Source organism: Cheilinus undulatus, linkage group 16 (assembly GCF_018320785.1).
Source record: "Cheilinus undulatus linkage group 16, ASM1832078v1, whole genome shotgun sequence".
Lineage (NCBI taxonomy): Eukaryota > Metazoa > Chordata > Actinopteri > Labriformes > Labridae > Cheilinus > Cheilinus undulatus.
In genome coordinates, this window is record NC_054880.1 from 6,766,001 (window position 1) to 6,785,828 (window position 19,828).

Genomic DNA, 19,828 nt, shown 5'->3' on the forward strand with positions numbered 1-19,828 from the left:
AGAAAAACAAACTTCTCTCAAATATTTCAGCACTAATTTTTAACTATGACAACCATCACAGATGTTGAGATCTCTGATACTTTGGGATACTGCATAGTTTTTAGTCAGGCAGTCTTATTTCTAATCGGTAGATGCTGTATAAAAATCCAGATGAGGAGATTCTCAGACACGTTTTAATGCACCAATCGGATTTTAATTGATTGTCGAAAGCGTTAATTTTGGCAGCTATTTTTAATTTTCAGCACTAATTTTAGTCTTTAAATGAAATGCATTTTCATGTTAGTCACATTTTAGTCCTTTCTGCCCTTTTTAGTTTTAGTCCATAAAAGTCCTCACATTTTAGTCTTTACTTTTAGTCAGTTTAGTTAGTTTAGCATTTACTTTCTTGCCTAAATCTGGTACTAAATCATGGTAGTGTGTTCTCTGCCAAACCTGGGGTCCCTGCTTTCTACAGCTGAGAGGCAGAATAGATACAGATGCATTGTTTTTGACAGATTTACCCACAGTGGAGAAATATCACAGATTTAGAGTATCTGATGAAAACAACATTACATTTTAGTCTAGTTTTAGTCATCTTGGTGAAAACTAAACTTAGTTTTTGTCAGTTTTAGTCATCACAGATTTATTTTTGTTAGTGGTAGTCTAGTTTTTGTCATGGAAAAAAAGGCTGTAGACCAACATTTTTAGTCATAGTTTTAGTCGACCAAATTAACACTGATTGTCAATATTAGAAAGTACTAAAGCTTAATGAAGAACCTCTGTTTTATAAAATGCCTGCAAAGGAGAGCAATAAACCCCTATGAAATTACAGGAAAACTTTTGTACAATTTTTCTTTTGCCTGTCATGTTGATGCTCCCTAAAAAGATTCACATTGATTTTATCACGTTAAATAAAGGCCTAAAAGAAATTGAAACCATATGAAGAATATGACTATCATCACTGATACTGCTTGAGGATGTCAGGATTCTCCGATACTTTTAAAGCATTTTTGTGATTGACTGATGATAGCAAAAAGTACTTGAGCTTCATAAATAGCATCTATTTTATAGAGTGTGTGCATAGGAGAGGAATGCATCTATCAAAAACTGCAGGCAAACTCTTGCATGACTTCCTTTCTTGGCTCACATTAAAGCTGCAGAAGCCTGCATTTATTTTGTCGCTCCCTTAAAAATGGGCAGAAATAAAAGGCTCATGAGGGCGTTTGTAAGTAATGTGGGGTTTTTAAATTCTGCAGAAATTAACTTTAAAATTTCCCTGAAAACATGGGAAACCACGCACAAAAACATGATGCAAGTAAGAGATTTGGTTCTTGTTAATGCTCTCCATAATAAGTTATAGAAGCAGAGTTTTAATGGAGCAGGTGAGGCGAATTCTGCAGGAATAAACTTAAAATTCACGTCAAATAAAGGCCTAAAAAACATGGAAACCGTGTGGAAAACATGGTGCATGTTTAAGGTGTGGTTCCACCTCAAAAGCAACATTTCTACAAGAAAAACTGAGACGATTTCATCACTAATATTTCACTGATACGGCTTGAGGATGTCAGGATTCTCTGATACTTATAAAGCAATTTTTAATTGATTGATGATATCAAAAAGTGCTTAAGCTTCATAAATAACATCTATTTTATAAAGTGTGTGCATAGGAGAGGAATGCATCTATCAAAAACTGCAGGCAAACTCTTGCATGATTTTCCTCTTGTCGCTCACATTAAAGCTGCAGAAGCAATCAGACGCCAAACACTCAAATCTTTTTAATCTCCAAGGTGTTATAAATGAATATTTGTCCTCATTTCTACTGCTTTCTACTGATAAAAGAGTGAACAGTAAGGATCTAATCTGAATGCATTAACTTGAAGAGGTTTTTAAAGGAGCAGTGCTATATTTTTTCTAATCGCTGCATTAGTAAGACATGTTTGCATCCAGCTCAGTTAAAAAGAGCTTTCCATAAAGATGTGAGGTGGTTTTTTGGAAAGTTTAGGGCTTGCATGATCATGCTTTATTGTTGTAGGTGCAGCTAATTCACCTCAAAAAGGTGCCTTGAGGAGTTTTGGGGGTTTAAAAAGAAGCTGAGGACACTTTTAGAGCTTAAATCCCAGACTTGGATTGATTACAACATTTCTGGAACTCTGCTGCGGCTTCTTCTCTGACGTCTGATTCTGCGAATACGAGGTGAAGATGTCTGTGGTATTGTGGCGCTGTTGTTAAAGTGAATAAAGGGGATAAAAAGGGTCGATATGAGAGGGAAATTTCAATTATCTTCACAGATCGAGGCCCTGAATTCTCCCTGCACCCTCCAGAATTTAATTTGTGAGCCTCTGTCTCGTTTGAACTCATCTTGCGGCCGTGAGCCGGAGGGGTCACTTCGGGTCGAGACTCTGACGAGATTACGGGGCCGGCGGAGGAGGATGCTGTGCGTGATCCAGGCTGCGACAATCAAGAGATAAAAATCGGTAAAAAAAAAAAAGAAAAAAAAAAAAACAAAGAAAAAATACAATATCTGATCATTAAAAAAAAACTCTTCTTTTTGTTGCTCCATTCTGCGTCCACCTCATTTCTCCAGCAGCAGGCGCGGCCATGGCGGCAAATCCTGTTCGCACCTGAAATGGACAGAAGAGAGAGAGAGAGAGAGGGGAAGTATTAAAAGCTGTCAAATGTTTTTAGCACAATAGAAATGTCACTTCCACACGACCCGAGATCATTCCCACATTAAAAAAAAACACAAAGAGAGAGGGATTAAAAAGCAATCGCCGTGCCAGGAGCCGGCGTTCGCGGCGGCCGGGTGCTGCTGGGAACTGGGACACGTTGTGAAAGAACGGCAACGGCGGACCTGGACGGGCGGCCGGCGCTCTCTCTCCTAATCCGTGTAAGAGGGAAAGTGTGTTAAAGTTGTGTTTGTGTGGGAGTGATTAAAGGAGGCCGGGGCTGTGATTACACACAAACAGGACAATGGACAGTAACACAGATGGAGGCGCTTTGTTACAAACAAACAAACTACTGTTAATTCTCAAACACTGTCCTTAAAGGGGCCGACAGACGGCCCCGACGCCTCATTCCTCCTTATTTAGAAGAAATCTCTCTCCAAATGTACCAGCATGCATCTCTTCTTTATTAAACACTCATTATTCCACTCTCTCTGAAGGCTGGCTTTACTCCAAGTCACACAAAAAACACACTTCATTTCGAAAATCCTCATTTCTCTTTCTGTGCTGCTCAAACATGGAGCATCCTTCAACATGTGTTCGACTTAATCCAGCCCTATACATCTGTTTAAGACCGGGTTAGAAAATACACTTTCAGCCTCTTTATTTCCCTCAGAATTATGAACGTTTTCTATAACTCTGAGGGAATCACTGAAAATGAGAGCAGGCCCTCCATGAGGCTTTGAGTTTAAATAAAGGTTGAATGATCCATCAGTGAGAAGACTTTTAGATTCTCTGTGTGATGGATATTACACTGAATTAAAGAATAAAATCTGAGCATCATATTTGACTATTTCAAATGTCGTGAAGAACACATTCTACTGATTGTCTTTGGAGTGGGTAAAAAAATGAGACAAAAAAAGGTAGAAGTAGAAAAACTAGGGATAACTGATTACAGGCACGTTTGGGATCAGATATCAGCAAAGAAAATACTGGCAGCTATCAGCTATAAATACCATCATGAAGCTGGAAAAATCAGCCCATAAAGGCTCTAAAAATCTGTCTATATCAGCTGTTATTATTGGCCTACATCCGGTGTTAAACTTCATCTGTTTCCACTGTGACTATTTCCCTATTACAGCTGTTATTATAGGCCCACATCAACTGTAAAAATAAGAATATATCACCTTTTAAATATCAGTCCGTATCAGCTGTAAATATCAGTCTTTATCACCTATAAATATCAGTCTATATCAGCTGTAAAGATCAGTCTCCATCAGCTGTAAATATCAGTCTGTATCAGCTGTAAATATCAGTCTATATCAGATGCAAATATCAGTCTATGTCAGCTGCAAATATCAGTCTATATCAGCTGCAAATATCAGTCTACGTCAGCTGCAAATATCAGTCTATATCAGCTGCAAATATCAGTCTATGTCAGCTGCAAATATCAGTCTATATCAGCTGCAAATATCAGTCTATATCAGCTGTAAATATCAGTCTCCATCAGCTGTAAATATCAGTCTATATCACCTATAAATATCAGTCTATATCAGCTGTAACTATCAGTCTCTATCAGCTGTAAATATCAGTCTATATCACCTGTAACTATCTGTCTATATCAGCTGTAAATATCAGTCTGTATCAGCTGTATATATCAGTCTCTATCAGCTGTAAATATCAGTCTATATCAGCTGTAAATATCAGTCTCCATCAGCTGTAAATATCAGTCTATATCACCTATAAATATCAGTCTATATCAGCTGTAACCATCAGTCTGTATCAGCTGTAAATATCAGTCTATGTCAGCTGCAAATATCAGTCTATATCAGATGCAAATATCAGTCTGTCAGCTGCAAATATCAGTCTATATCAGCTGCAAATATCAGTCTATATCAGCTGTAAATATCAGTCTATATCAGCTGTAAATATCAGTCTATGTCAGATGCAAATATCAGTCTATGTCAGATGCAAATATCAGTCTATATCAGCTGCAAATATTAGTCTATATCAGCTGCAAATATCAGTCTATGTCAGCTGCAAATATCAGTCTATATCAGCTGCAAATATCAGTCTGTATCAGCTGTAAAGATCAGTCTATATCAGCTGTAAATATCAGTCTCCATCAGCTGTAAATATCAGTCCGTATCAGCTGTAAATACCAGTCTATATCACCTATAAATATCAGTCTATATCAGCTGTAACTATCAGTCTCTATCAGCTGTAAATATCAGTCTATATCAGCTGTAAATATCAGTCTATATCAGCTGCAAATATCAGTCTATATCAGCTGCAAATATCAGTCTATATCAGCTGCAAATATCAGTCTATATCAGCTGTAAATATCAGTCTATATCAGCTGTAAATATCAGTCTATATCAGCTGCAAATATCAGTCTATATCAGCTGCAAATATCAGTCTATATCAGCTGTAAATATCAGTCTATATCAGCTGTAAATATAAGTCTATATCAGGTTTAAATATCAGTCTCTATCAGCTGTAAATATCAGTCTATATCAGATGTAAATATCAGTCTCCAACATCTGTAAATATCAGTCTATATCAGCTGCAAATATCAGTCTATATCAGCTGTAAATATCAGTCTGTATCAGCTGTAAATATCAGTCTGTATCAGCTGTAAATATCAGTCTATATCAGCTGTAAATATCAGTCTGTATCAGCTGTAAATATCAGTCTATATCAGATGTAAATATCAGTCTGTATCAGCTGTAAATATCAGTCTATATCAGCTGTAAATATCAGTCTATATCAGCTGTAAATATCAGTCTATATCAGCTGTAAATATCAGTCTATATCAGCTGTAAATATCAGTCTCTATCAGCTGTAAATATCAGTCTATACCAGCTGTAAATATCAGTTTATATTTGCTGTAAATATCAGCCTCTATCAGCTATAATTATCAGAATATATCAGCTTTAAAAAGCTTAGATTGGCCTACATTGGCTGTAAATGACAGCTATAGAAATCTTAAATTGGCTTCAAAGTTTGACCTACAAAGGTAGAAAAATTTGGCTTGTGTGGGTTTAAAATATCAGCTTTTATCAAGTGAAAATTTTTGCCTATAATAGCTACCTTTTGTCATATGTTTAATGTAAATAATGGCTTATATCAGATTTTAAAAGCTTAGAGTACGGGCCTATAAAGGCTAAATTTTGTCTTGTATTTATAGTAAATAATGGCTTGTATCAGCTTTTAAAAGCTTAGCCTATAATTTAAGGGCTGTAAATATATTATATCTCTGATCTCTATGGGAGTTTGTCAGCTAAATAAGGGTTAACAGACCAGATGAGAGAGCTTTTCTTACTGTTCCTTTGAGATGAAGTTCTCTTAAATTTAAATGTACCACCAGATTTTTTGCTGAAAGCTAGGGAAGCTTCAAACAGAATCTCCAGCACCTTTTCACCAGCGTTTGGGGACTGAATGACGTTGGTCTGAAAAACCTGCCAAGAAGAACAGGATGATAATGGACCCAGACTTTGGGGTCAAGTGTACTCAGATCCAGGTCCTGATGTGAAAGTCTTGATGTGGATAGAGTCTCTCCACAATCCTGCGTTATTGTATTTCAGCAGATTTAAAAATGTAAGTAGGAGTCAAGGTGGATATTTTGGTAAGATATGAGGCTAATAAAGTCTCCAGGATAATAAATCCTTCAATAAATAAACCGCCTTTAAAGCTCCACTCTAACAGCGTTTCTCCGTGTCTCACGCTCAGATGTTTCCGCCTGCGTTCCTCGAGCAGAGCGAGGTAAAAAAAAAGCCTTTTCTCTGTTTTCATTCAAGCTCTCTGTCTCTGCTCTGAACTCATATTTCCAAACTAACAGACAAGAAATCATCGTCTGTGAGCTGGAGACAGAAAAAACACCAGCGTTCATCTGGACGAGCCGCGAACAGCTGTCCCATCAGCTGCACAGTCAGACGCTGTTACACAACACCGACCGTCCAATATGGCCGACAGAGACGGCGTTTCAGGCCCTCAGCGGCACAAACGAGAGCTTCAGCTGATGAAGGTTAGGAGATGTAGAAACACTTTTACTATCTAAAGAGAGTTCAATGCTTACAGTTCAGACTTCTGCAGGAACCTGACGGGGTGTTAGTGATGTAAAAGATCATTGCTTCGCTTTTTATTTCAAGTTTTCATCATTCAAATCAAAGATGACTTAAAAAGATTGGCTGAAACTCAAAGGAGCATACTGAAGTAGTCATTGATCAGCCAAGCAGAGCCTGATGAGACCAGATCGGTCTCCACAGGTGCTTCCTGGTTTGACAGCTACCTAACAAACATAACATAGTATGTGCAGGTAGAGGGTTACACCTCTGACCTTTGAAGTAACTAAGTAAGCATCAGTGCTGAAAATCTATGCACTAGCTAATATGCTAGCACGCACATTTCAAATGTGTACAGACAATGTTAAATAAAGCTTTCTAGATCTTTCTGTAGTCCACTTCACACTGCTCCTTTATGGTGCGGCTACAGTAGAGCAAAACTGAAAATGCTACAGGTAGCTAATGATGACGCATTTAGAATATTTCCTGCTAGTCACATGTTTGGGACCAATAGTGTGTCCACATGCTGTAGTAAGAAATGTTAGAATTTATGGGCCGATTAATGGATTCATTGGAACATGAAATAATAAAGTTGCTTACTCAGCTCACAATGAGCGATGAGAGGGTCTGCTCTGGTTTCTGGAAACACTGGTGCAAACGTCTCTGTGTGTTTTAACGACTGATGGTTGGTGAACTGTGATTGTATCCTGCTGATTTTGTTTGGTATTTTAAGTTTTTATGCGTACTGATGTGGACCTCTGGGTCTGGAATAAAGTACATAAAGTCAAAGAGTACCTTCAAAGCTGGGACGATGCTTTTTCATGTATTTACTGGTAAAATAATGTTTTTAATGTTCTGTCTAAATAAAGGAGATTTATACAGGACAGCAGAAATAAACATTTAGATCACTTTTTAGAGGCCATATAAATCAGTCTGAGCACGTGGCTCTGAGGCTACATGTAGCTCTTTTATGTCTTAGTTTGAAATATTATTCCCCCAGAAAACCTTAAATAAAGGGGACCTTGACCTCAGAATTATCCATTACAGTTTGTTCCCCACACTCATACAGCAGGATTTAACTGTCAAACTTAATTGTCAACCTTTAGTTTTTGTCTCTATATTTCCGGCTTTTCGCAAATTGCCTTTTTCCTTTTTTGCCACTTTTTGCCCATGTAAGCTGCCTCTTGCCATTAAATGTCATTTTTTCCATTTCCCCACCTTTTTGCTGCTTTTTGCCAGGTTTTTTTTTCCCACTCATTTTTTTTGCTGCTTTTTGCCAATTGTAGTCACTTTTCACTCATTTTTTGCCATGTTTTTGCCGTTTTGTTACCATTATTGCCACCCGTAAGTAATTTTTTGGACACGTCTCATCCATGTCTGCCACTTTTTCTCCACATTTTTGTCACTTTTCACACAGTTTTTGCCTTTTTCTGCCTATTTTACCCCTGTTCACCCATTTTTGGCCACTTTTTTGCAGCTATTCCACCTCTTAGATTGTGGCTCTTGTAAAGGTATATTTTAACTACTTGGCTCTTTGGCTGAGTAATGCTAATCTAAACATTTAAACTCAGAGCAGGCCTGAGCTCACTAAACACTCACTAGTTTTTAATATTTGTATATTTTAGTCATTTTAATGAATTAAATCAGTTTGACATATGAAGAGATGACAAAGACATGAATTAAGATCATTGTTTGGATGCTAATTTACTCTGACTGGAAATCAACATTACAAACCAACATAATACATCTTTTAAAATTTAAATCAGTAAATAAATGAATGCGGCTTCTTTTAAACACTTAACAGTCCGTGCATGTGCCTCTGCTGTGTTAAACACAGCCGTGATGTGAGCGAGCATCGCTGCAGCGTTTTCGTCATTAAGCCCTCATCTATAAGCTAGGATGGCTGATAAGTTATTACGGGATGGCGCGCTGATTAAATGAAGCCTGGAGCTGCTGTGATTAGTGAGACAGGACAATGGATAGTGTGGAAACACTCACACCAGAGCCAGCTGCAGACATCACACCACCTCAGGAATCTATTTAGCTCCGTCAGAATAACCGGCCTCATGTTGGCGCTCTTTATTTCAGTCTGTCTCTGACCTCATCAGCTCTCTCTGATCTAAATCTGCTGTCATAGATGGACTGATTCTGCACTATTAACCCTATGTTTGCCTTTGATTGGTTTGCTGACCTTCCAGTCAGAGGGCCCCCTCTAATGACAATCCTGTCCCTCTGAGGGGGTCGTGTGGGGGGACTGCAGGAATGTAGGGTATCGGATCCTTTGATACAACCCATCTGGATCCGGTACAACCAAAGGGACATGTCTGGGGTATGCTGGCTGTCCCCTGTCATGATTCGGTTTGGGATTTTCATGGACAGGATCTCAAGGTGGCACAGGTGTTAGCGCTGCTTCCTTGTTGTGAGAAAAGTTCTGGTTCAGACCCGGGTCTGACAGGGCCTCCCTGTGCATGAGTGGGTTCTAATGCTCACTGGATTATGTGGTAGCTCTAAAATGCCCGTAGGAGTGAGTGTTACTGTTTCTGGTTGTTTGTCTTTTCACGTTAGCCCTCAGACTGACTGGTGGCCAGTCCAGGGTCTAACCGGCTCTTGCCCAGTCAGGTTGGGTATGGGAGTATACCTCATCACCGCGTCTACCTTGGTCCTGTCCTGCACAGGCCTCCTGATGCCCATCATCTAGGCCTGCTGAGGTCCAAGTCCAAGTCTGAGGTCGATCTCAGCCTCACAGTCAGTGCATCGATGGATTACGCCGCCACGGTAGGTGAACTGCTCTATGACTTCCACGCTCTCCCCATCCACAGACGCAGATTCAATGCTGGCGTCCCTGAGGGCCTGGATCTTTGTTTTGATCCTAAAGACACTGATCCCAATAGTTCAGCCTCATCATTCAGCATTTTTAGAGCCCCCGTGAGGAGGCCAGAGACCGGCATATGCTCCCACACCTGCTTGACTGCCTGGTGTGGTGGTTTCCCTGCATCACTGCCTCGTCTAGTGTCGCTCCCTCCTTCTATTTAATCCTAATATTTAACCCTCAACACTGCATGCTCTCTCTAAATATGAATATTCTCTTTTGGTAAATTTGGTACTCTTCCTTACTCTTAAACAGTATTTTAATATCTAAACCTCAGCTGAGAGAATTTAGACATCCACCACACACTCAAGGACGATTCAGACAAAATAATGTCTGACAGGCCTTGGAGGTTCATTGTGGAGGCAAATCTGGTCATAAATGTGTCTTAAAATCATCCAGTGTGGCCTGGCTGAGTCCACCACGGTTGGATTGGACCTTACAGCTAATAATCAGATCCACTTTGGAGGAAATGAACAGGACTTGACTTACACTGCTCAGCTCTACGGTCAGAAATGTCACAACGAGAGGAAGAGAGAACATGTTTTTACATTTCTAACGTTAAAAAGAGAAACTGAGACAAATATGGAGCTGAAGATGCCTCTAACATGGAGATATGAAGTTTTAAATTTCAGCTAATCGCTGCACTTTCGACTCAAACATGTTAAATCCAACTGTTTAATTTTCAGATTTCCCATTCACCTTGGCTGCCTCCTCGGAGCACGACGTGATGATTAATAAGGAATAATTGTGGCAGATGTATTTTTCATTGTGATAATGATGTACTGAATGGATGAATAACTTTTTCATGAGATGTTCTGAAGATTTAACGGTCTTCACTCCAATTATGAGAGCTGAATATGAAATGATCGCTCTGAATTAATCAGTGTTTTCTATCGCTCTTCAAGCTTTAACTGCTAACTTTGATACGACTCGTACAGAGGTTTTCTTTGTTCCTCAGAATGGAGAAAAATACAGAGACAGTTACAACTATTCCCACCCTGGATGTTTTACTCTTTTATTGATTTTTATAAATCAATCGTGGTCGATAGAATTTGGCTTGTTTCACAGAAAATGCACCAACAAACCTCTCTAATGTCAAAGTGTGAACAGATTTCTACAAAATAATGTCAATTAGATAAAAACCTGTAATGTAGAATAAGTGAGGGCATAAATATTCCTCCCTCTAGTCAGTCTTTAGTAGTCTCCTCTGTCTGCAGTCTCAGCTCTGAGTCTGTGTGGACAGGTCTCAGTCAGGATCCAGCATCTGGACTCTGGAATTTTACTCCATTCTTCTTTAACAAACGGCTCAAGCTCTGTCAGGTTGATCAGGGATCAGGTGTGAACAGCCCTTTTCAAGTCCAGACTCTATTCTCTCCTGGATTGAGGTCTGGGCTTTGACTCGGCCACTCCAGAACATTCTCCTTGTTGTCTTTAAACCATTTCTGTGTAGATTTCTCTGGATGCTTCAGCTCATTGTCTGACTGGAAAAGAAATCCTCTCTGAGCTGTAGTTCTCTGTCAGACTGAAGAAGATTGTCCTCCAGGATTCATTTTACCCTCTACCTTTCCAAGCCTTCCAGGGCCGGCTGCTGAGAAGCATCCCCACAGCATGATGCTGCCACCAGCGTGCTCCACAGTGGGGATGGTGTGTTTGTGGTGATGTCAGTGTTTGGCCTCAAAGCTCCATTCTGGTCTCATCAGACCAAAGAACTTTCTTCCTCTTGACCATGGAGTCTCCCACAGTCCTTCTGGTGAACTCTAGTCCAGATTGAATCTGAGTTTTCTTCAACAGTGTCTTTCTCTTTGCCACTCTCCCATAAAGCTCTGACTGGTGAAGAACCCGGCCAACAGTTGTTGTCTGCAGAGTCTCTCCATCTCAGCTGCTGAAGCTTGGAGCTCCTTCAGAGTAGTGTCTTGGTGTCCTCTCTCACTAGTCTCCTTCTTGCACGCCCACTCAGGTTGTGAGGACGGTCTGATCTAGGCAGATTTACACATGTGACATATTCCTTCATTTCTTCATGATGGATTTAACTGAACTCTGGGGGATGTTCAGAGACTTGGAGATGTTTCTGTCTCCACCCGCTGACTTAGACCTTTCAACAACCTTTTCTCTGAGTGTTCTTTTGTCTTCATGGTGTAATGGTAGCCAGGATAACTGATGAACCAGTGACTGGACCTCTGCTGGATTAGGTCAGACACTTTAAAGGGGATGAATATTTATGCAGTCACTGATTCTACATGACAGACTTTTATTTCATTGACATTACTTTGTAGAAATCTGTTTTCACTTTGATTTTAAAAGCCCAATCCTACCGACCATGAATGGGTTATAAAAGGGTTAAAAACCTCCAGGGGGATGAATACTTTTATAGGAAATGTACGCTGAATGAGGATGTGACGGCTGAAAGTAAAGACACAGTTCACCAAAATAAAAGTCTCATCAATGTTAAAAATGTAAACAGAAACTTTCAGAGATGAATGGACTTTTTCTTTGACAAATATCTTTTCTCCTCTTTACAGGGTTTTAATTCTTTGAAGTTTTTGGTAAAAAAATAAATTAAAAAAAAAACAGGGTTGGTTCACAAACTCATGCAAACACACAGGCAGACGCACAAAAGCATCATTCATTTCTACAAATCAATACTAAACAAAGTTATATTCACTTTCTCTCGTGCTCTTTAACCAAAAAGAAAATATTGCATTGAAACTGGAGCTGAAAAGAAGCTCAGAAGACATTAAATGTTTGATTTATTGCCCCTAGCTCCCCAACAGAAGAGGAATAGCACTTTTTTCAACATTTAGCAACACAAGATCTGTCAGGACAAATACGTCTTCTTTAGCAGGATGGGGAACCACAAATATCTCTGAGCTTTTAACATCTCCCTCCCTGTCAGATCTGGCAACAAAGGCATCACTTCTTCTGCATGAACACTTCCCTGCTGGGCGCACGTGCATTAATCCATCAGACATTTAATCCACGGTATGCTTTTATAGGCTGTTTGCAGATGGAGCCGTGTCAGAGATCTCCAGATGGGGAACAGGAAGTGGTTTCTGCACAGAGGAGCGCTATCAAAACGCCAAAGTTCTGAGCCGTTAACACCTGCAGGAAAAACATTTCAGTCCCAAACCCAAAACCTCCATCCACAGTAAATCCTGGTCTTTGTGTCTGTCCAGCTTCATCATTGTGATGATTTCTTTGGCACCATTCATATCAACATGTTAAAACATGTGAGAGAAACACACTGGCATTCACAAGTTATGCACACACATTACCACAAAATAAAACCTAAAAATGTGGAGGTTAAAGTGGCGGGGGAAAGCTCAGACAGGAAGCTACAGCGGCCTCTAGTGGCGGGAGGTTCATCACAGTTTAACAGAGCTTTACAGATCGGGATTTCAAGTCTGTATAAAAAATATTGGTAATTGGTTCAACCGACTCATAAATCTCGTTCCTACTGCAGACAGCATAGGGATGCTGGAGCCTATCCCAGCTGTCAGTGGGTGAGAGGCGGGGTACACCATGGACTGGTCACCAGTCAATCACAGGGCTGACATAGAGAGACAGACCACCAGGCATGCTCACACGCAATTTAGAGTCACCAATTAACCTAACGAGAATGTCTTTGGTGGTGGGAGGAAGCTGGAGAACCTGGAGAGAACCCACGCATGCACGGGGAGAACATGCAAACCCAGGAAGCGAACCAGGGAAGCGAACAGCACTAACCCCTGCAGCGGCATGCAGTCAGACTGTGCATAATTATTCAGAAAACAGTTTAGCTCTTGACCTGAATGCATGTGAAAATGCAGAATTATTCCAATTTTTCTGTCCTTTCCTTTGTTGCAGGGCTTTTCTCAGTGTGTGAGAGTGAGCCTCCCCTAAGAAGAACTGATCCATTCGGTGGACCCCCACCCAAAAAAAGGATTCATATTTAAAAAAAAATTAAACAACATTTCAAACATTTATGTCTAATCTTTCAACATTTTTAACATTCATATATTTTGGATATTTTGGTTTGCAGATGTCCTTAAACATCTGCCTTTCCCTCTTATTCAGTTAGAATGCCATTAAAAACCCTTTTTTATATTTTTGGGGTCATTTTACAACTTCTTTTTGCTCCTTTTTCCCCATTTTTTTCACTTTTATCCCATTTTGCCCTTTTTCACCTTTTTTCCACTTAAGCTACCTTTGATCATTTTATATCCCTTTTTTTACATTTTTTTTTTTTGCTTATTTTACAGTCTTTCTGCCATTTTCTTACCATTTTTTGCCACTTTTTGTCCATTTTAACTACATTTTGCATTATAAAACACTTGTTTCCTCTTTTGTTGCCCATTTTTTCCACTCTTGACTGCTTTTTTCCCATTTGAGTCACTTTCCACTCATTTTTTGTCACTTCTCACAAATTTTTGCTACTTTGTGACCATTTTCCCACTTTTTCTCCCCATTTTCACCCATTTTTTTTTGCTTTTTGACCATTTTGCCACCTTTAACCTATTTTTTTTGCTACTTCCAGCTGTTTTTGCCTCTTGTTACCTCTTAGACTGTAGCTCTTTCAATGGTATGTTCAATCATTTGGCTCTTTGGTTGAGTAACACTGCTCTATAGCATAGTCCCTATAGTAACTCTAAGTCTATCCGTTTGCTCTATGCACAGCAGAGGTTAGCAAAGCAAATCACCTTTTTTCTGGTTTATGGTTCTGCGCCTCCCCTGAAGCTCTGTGGCGCCCCCCAGGGGAGGTTCGCCTCACACTTTGAAAACCACTGCTTTCTTGTATTTGCATGGTCCTTAATGTGCAAACGCCTGTAGATGGATGTGGATAACCTGAGCAGTAGCACACGCCGTCCTTGACAGCATTTCCAACAAAATGATGCTGTACAGCCAAACTGGTACCAAACGATGAGGCTGTTGATGACTGTTGATGGCCGTCCAGCCGTGCGTCTCTTCATCCACGGCTCCTGGTTTAAATATAACACTGCTCTCCTTTTCAAACCTTTGACTTCATACTCCGGGTGAATCTTTGATTAAAGCTGACCTCCTCTGCCTCTTACAACACCTCTTGGCAGTCCAGAGATATCTGAGCATTTAGACATCAGGTGGTACTCGTTCATATTTAGTGCAGACACACATAGCTCAGACTGATACCTTTATCTAGACCACATGCTAGCATGTATAAAAGTGCCCGGTTAACTGAGGTGATCAGCTGTATTCTGCTAATAAACTGTGTTTTTATGTCCGTCCTGTCTCACTCAGAGTGATGGGAACTAGAGCTTTTTTAGAGATCTCGATGTTTTTGTCTCAGCTCAGTGATAAAAGTCGGTCTTTCTGGCTTTTCATTCAGTAAAATTACGATTTCAGAAAAAAGGAACCATCTGTTGAAAAAGGAGCCAGCTCTAAGAACCAGTTCATCCGTGAAAGACTCATCGCGACTCCCTCATAGCATGTCATTTCAATCTAACCACTTTTCCACAGGATTTATCAGCTAAATGTAAATTGGTGTTTCCTTTAAAAGGATGACAACATGAAGGAGAAAAGCTGTTAAAGAGTTACTGCTAGCCTTTTAGATACCGAGCCACGGTGACAGATCCACACAAATGATCAATCAGCTGTTGTTAGAATCAGAGACAGGAAGTTCTGATATCAGGCGTTTTGAGTCAGTAGAGGAGGAGAAGTTGCAAATGTCTCGTTGCTTTCAATAACTGGTTTCACAAATGTCCCTCTCTTGCAAGATCAGGCATAAAAAGTACATTTTCTTTGAATGATCGCAGAGATTCTGTTGTCTCCAGAGACTTTCCTACACATGTGGCAACAAAAATCAATATTCTCAGACGTACATGCACAGCCACAGAAATATGTCTTAGCAAGATAAGGCACCATGAAAATCTCTCAGCATATGACATTTAGCAGCTCTGAACTCTGCCTCATGAGATCTGGCAACAAAGGATATCTGGCTTTGCCTAATCAGGCAAAACAGGAAACTCTCAAGATCTGCAACGCTTTTATTTCTTCATCAACAAGATCTCTGAATGCAGATCCTTTGTTTTATTTTCCCTTCACAATATCTGAACACACAAACATCTCTCCTCTCACCAGAACTGGCAACACAGTGATTATTTACTAAATCAAGAGGAAGACATTTCTCCTCTGGCAACACCTAAATGTCTTCAAACAAGATCTGGCAGCACAGGCGTGCTTCTAAAGAGATCTGGAGACATGAACTGGAGCTATTTTCTCCCAAGGTCTCACAACAAAGACATCACCCATCACATCTCTGCTCTAATGATACCTGCCACACAAAGCTCTCAGAAGGCAAGATCTGGCAACACAGAGAGGTCTGCTGGCAAAGACATGGGTATGACCTGCTGGAGGATCTGTGAAAAGAATCTGGTCCCCTGGGGGATCTGGAGACACAGGTATCACCTTTGGTCACAAGATCTCACACACTAAAATCTCTCTCAAGACAAGATCTCACAGCGTCTGGATAGACAATCTGGACACACCCTCTCTTCAGTAGAACCTGTCTGAACCTGTCAAGGCCACTTTTAAGGCTTTGGAACTCCAGCCAGCCACACTGAGAGCCATTATCCACCAAAGGAGAAGACTGTGAACAGTGGTGAACCTTCCCAGGAGTGGCTGGTCTACCAACATGACTCCAAGAGGACATGGGCGACTCATCCAGGACGTCCCAGAAGAACCCAGAGCAACATCTAAAGACCTCACTGACTCAGTTAAGGTCAGAGGTCATGATTCAGGTCAGAAAGAGACTGGGAAAACCATTCTGCTACTTATTTAATCCCTTTTCATTACTTTAGCCATATTTTTAAACCAATTTCTGACACTTTTTTTAACCCATTGTTGCCACTTTTAGCCGCTTTTCATCACTGTTTCTGCCCGTTTTTGCTACCATATAACCCCTTTCAACACTTTAGCTGACCATTTTAGCTAACCTGTGCCTTTTAAACCCCTTTAGGATGGCTTTTTGTCTCTGAAACCAACTGTTGCCATTTTTGCCATGTTTTGCCCATTTTTGACACCTTTTTCACTTTTGCCATTTTTATCCCATTTTGCCACTTTTACCCTATTTCATCACTAGTAACACATTTTTTTGCTAGCTTTTAACCCATTTCAATACTTTAGCTGTCAATTTGCCACTTTTTTTTTTTTAACTTTTTTTTTTATGGCCATTTTTAAACCTTTTTGGACCATTTCGTCCTCTGTCACCTATTGCCACGTTTTGCCAATTTTTAGCACTTTTTTCCCCTTTTTGACACATCAAACCAATTTTTGTTCCGTTTTAACTGCTTTTCACCACTGTTTCTGCCCATTATTGCCATATTGACACATTTTTGCCTGTTTTAACCTTTGTTTCGCCACTTTTTATCTAATTGTTGCCATTCATTTTTTTTTTGCTACGTTTGAACCCCTTTTAATACCTCAGCACAAAATTTAGCCATTTTTAACCAATTACTAACCTATTTATTTTCACTTTTTTAACTCTGTACCCAATTGTTGCCACTTTTAACCCATTTTGCTTAATTTTGCCCACTCTTGATACTTTTTAACTGCTTTTCACCATTTTCCCACTCATTTTTGACCCATTTTTCTTTTCTTAAGCCCTTTCTGTTTCCATTTTTTGCCACCTTTACCCATTTTGCAACTCTGTAACTACTTTTTATCACTTTTTCTGCCAGATTTTTTTTTTTTTTTTGCCACTTTAAACATATTTTTGTCAAATTTTCCTCTTTTTGGAATCATTTATCATCTTTCCCCCAAATTTCTCTCAGTTCCTTCTACTTTGATGTCTGGCATCCTGGCATTGGTGCACATCAGGACTTAGCTATAAAGTCTGAAAATACTTTACAAATGTTCCCAATCCACACTGTAAAGATTCAAATAAAATAAAATTCTGTTTTTAAAAATTATGAAAAATGTTATATTTACCTAAATGAATAAAATTTTATTTTTGGTTCTGTGATAAGAGTGGCTATCTAAGGTTAAATATAAATATAAAGCTTATCTTTAAAATGGACCATGATTTTCTTTACCTCCACGGGCCCCTCCATGACTCTGGGCCCAGAAAGCGTCCCCTTTCCCCCCCTTATTGGCGGCCCTGCTCTGAAGACCTCCACGGGCCCCTGCATGACTCTGGGCCCAGAAAGCGTTCCCTCCCCCCCTTATTGGCAGCCCTGGGTGGGGGTATGAGTTAGCAATGGCACTGAGCCTTACTGATCGAAATCTAAGTGATTCTAGCAGCTCTTTCTAACCAGATACCAACATTTAAAAGACGAACATGTGAAGCGAACCATGGGATGCTCTATTTTGTTGGTACTGAAGGTTTTATGGAGGGCAGAACCTGACGGCTAAGGAGGCTGGAACTAATCTTTTGCTAAGTTGCTGAGAAGTTCAGACTTTCTTAAACGAATCTTTGGCTGCTTTTCTTATATCAGGTAGAGAAATAGTCACTTCCACGTCCTTGTTTTTTGGCACTGGGTTTGACGATCTCCGCCTGTCTGGCTCTGGATGAGCTTAAAACAAAAACAAGTTGGGCGTTGGGTCCCGCAGAGATGATGCCAAACGGTGTGAGGAATAAATAAGAAAGATTAAAACCAGATTTCAGGATATTTCCTCTGAGAAGAGGGTCACAGGAAACCATTTTACAGGCAGAGACGGAGTCATTCCACTCATAGAGGACGCGGCGAGTTACTGCCGCGGTGGTGGAGCGGTGCTAACAGAACGCCATATTTGCCTTTATTATTTCCAGCACATATTGAACGCTGCGGAGTTGGTGAGTGACTCTTAAACTAGAGCAGCTTTTCCCTCCTCAGTGTTTGTTGGATTCCAGCACCCACCTGCCACCGTCAGTAATCTGTGAGCCAAAGTGATCGGGAGAGCAGAACTCAGCCGCCGATGATAAACTGGCACCTGAACTGAGCGTCTGGCTCGGCAGACGAGTGTGTGGCCACAGCCACAAACTGCCAGAGTTTAGATAGCAGCTCGTGGTAATTTATCATCCTGCCCACAAACCCAATCACATCGAGCAAAAACAAGCCAGCACGCTCTCCCTCTGCCCGCTCAGTCTACTGTAACAGCACGCTTTCACTCGCCGTAGCGCCTGCTCCCAACGCCGTTACACTCCGGATATCAAATATGTGATATTATACATTTAATCTCACTATATTTGAAAGAAGAAACCACATTAAAATATGGAAATAAGCTGGAGAGCAGACTTTAGGAACACCAAGTCCTTACTCTGCTGTTTGAATGATATTCATTTATTTTGAAGGCAAATCAGAAGATTTATTGATTTTACATTAGATCGTAGAAAGTGGAGTAGAGCTGCTGAATACAGCAGAGTCCCCACTTTTAGATTCTTTCCAGGACTTTCCATGGTTTTTCCAGGACATCCTCTCTGACATTTAGTCGGTATAACAGGAACACAGTACTGTCTGTACAGCTTTGAGCTCCAGTCCACACATAGGACAGGGTTTTTAAAATTAGAAGTCTTTTTGTAAACAGGATTTTAAAGATTTTTAGACAATCAACACCAAGACACTGACTGGATTTCAACCCTTCATGGGGCAAGGAACCACACATCCTCCTGAGACCCTGTATGCACATATGAGGACAAAAATAATTATTTCTGCTCTCAGAATTTTTTTGAGATAATGTCAGCTGAAGTTAAGAAATTTACTTGAAATGTTGGGAGATTTTTTTTTTAAGATATATATTTTGGGGCTTTTCAGTGCTCTTATTGGACAGAGGAGGACAGTGGAAAGAGTTGGAAATGGGATGAGGGTGGGGACAGACATGAGGCAAGGTACCACAGGACGGGTGCGAACCCCGGCTGCCGGTAGCGCATTGGACCACTAGGCCATCTGTGCACCCGAGTGACTTTGTTTTAAGGGCCTGAGCACTGACCAGTGTGAGAGCCCTGTCGAAACTGAAGGAATTCTTATTTTTTTAGGGTCACAACTTCTGCATTTCTGGGGGCCTTATCATGCTCCAAAACTCACCAAATTTGGCGGCTTGTTAGATTCTGGTGAAAAATTCCATCTTCTGGTGGTTCCATTCATCTCGTTTAAAAAATGGCCCCAAAACCTGGTATTCAGGTGCCCCGTCCACAAGTTTGAGCAACATGCATGAAAATCGGTACACATGTGTATCATGACCAGAAGAACAAACAATCCTCTTGGGACCATCTTCTAAATGCACAGGAAATGAGGTCATAGCCATTTTGTGCCCAATTTTGTAAAATT

At 40.3% G+C, this 19,828-nt stretch overlaps 1 protein-coding gene across 1 annotated transcript in view; it reads right to left on the minus strand.

Moving 5' to 3' along the window:
* Window positions 1–630: 630 nt before the first annotated feature.
* The window catches only part of LOC121523325 (zinc fingers and homeoboxes protein 2), a 92,315-nt gene continuing 73,117 nt past the window's right edge, over window positions 631–19,828 (minus strand). Inside the window, exon 4 of the mRNA XM_041808155.1 lies at window positions 631–2,600. The gene's annotated coding sequence lies outside the window, so the exon portion shown is untranslated. The remainder of the gene's footprint in view (window positions 2,601–19,828) is intronic.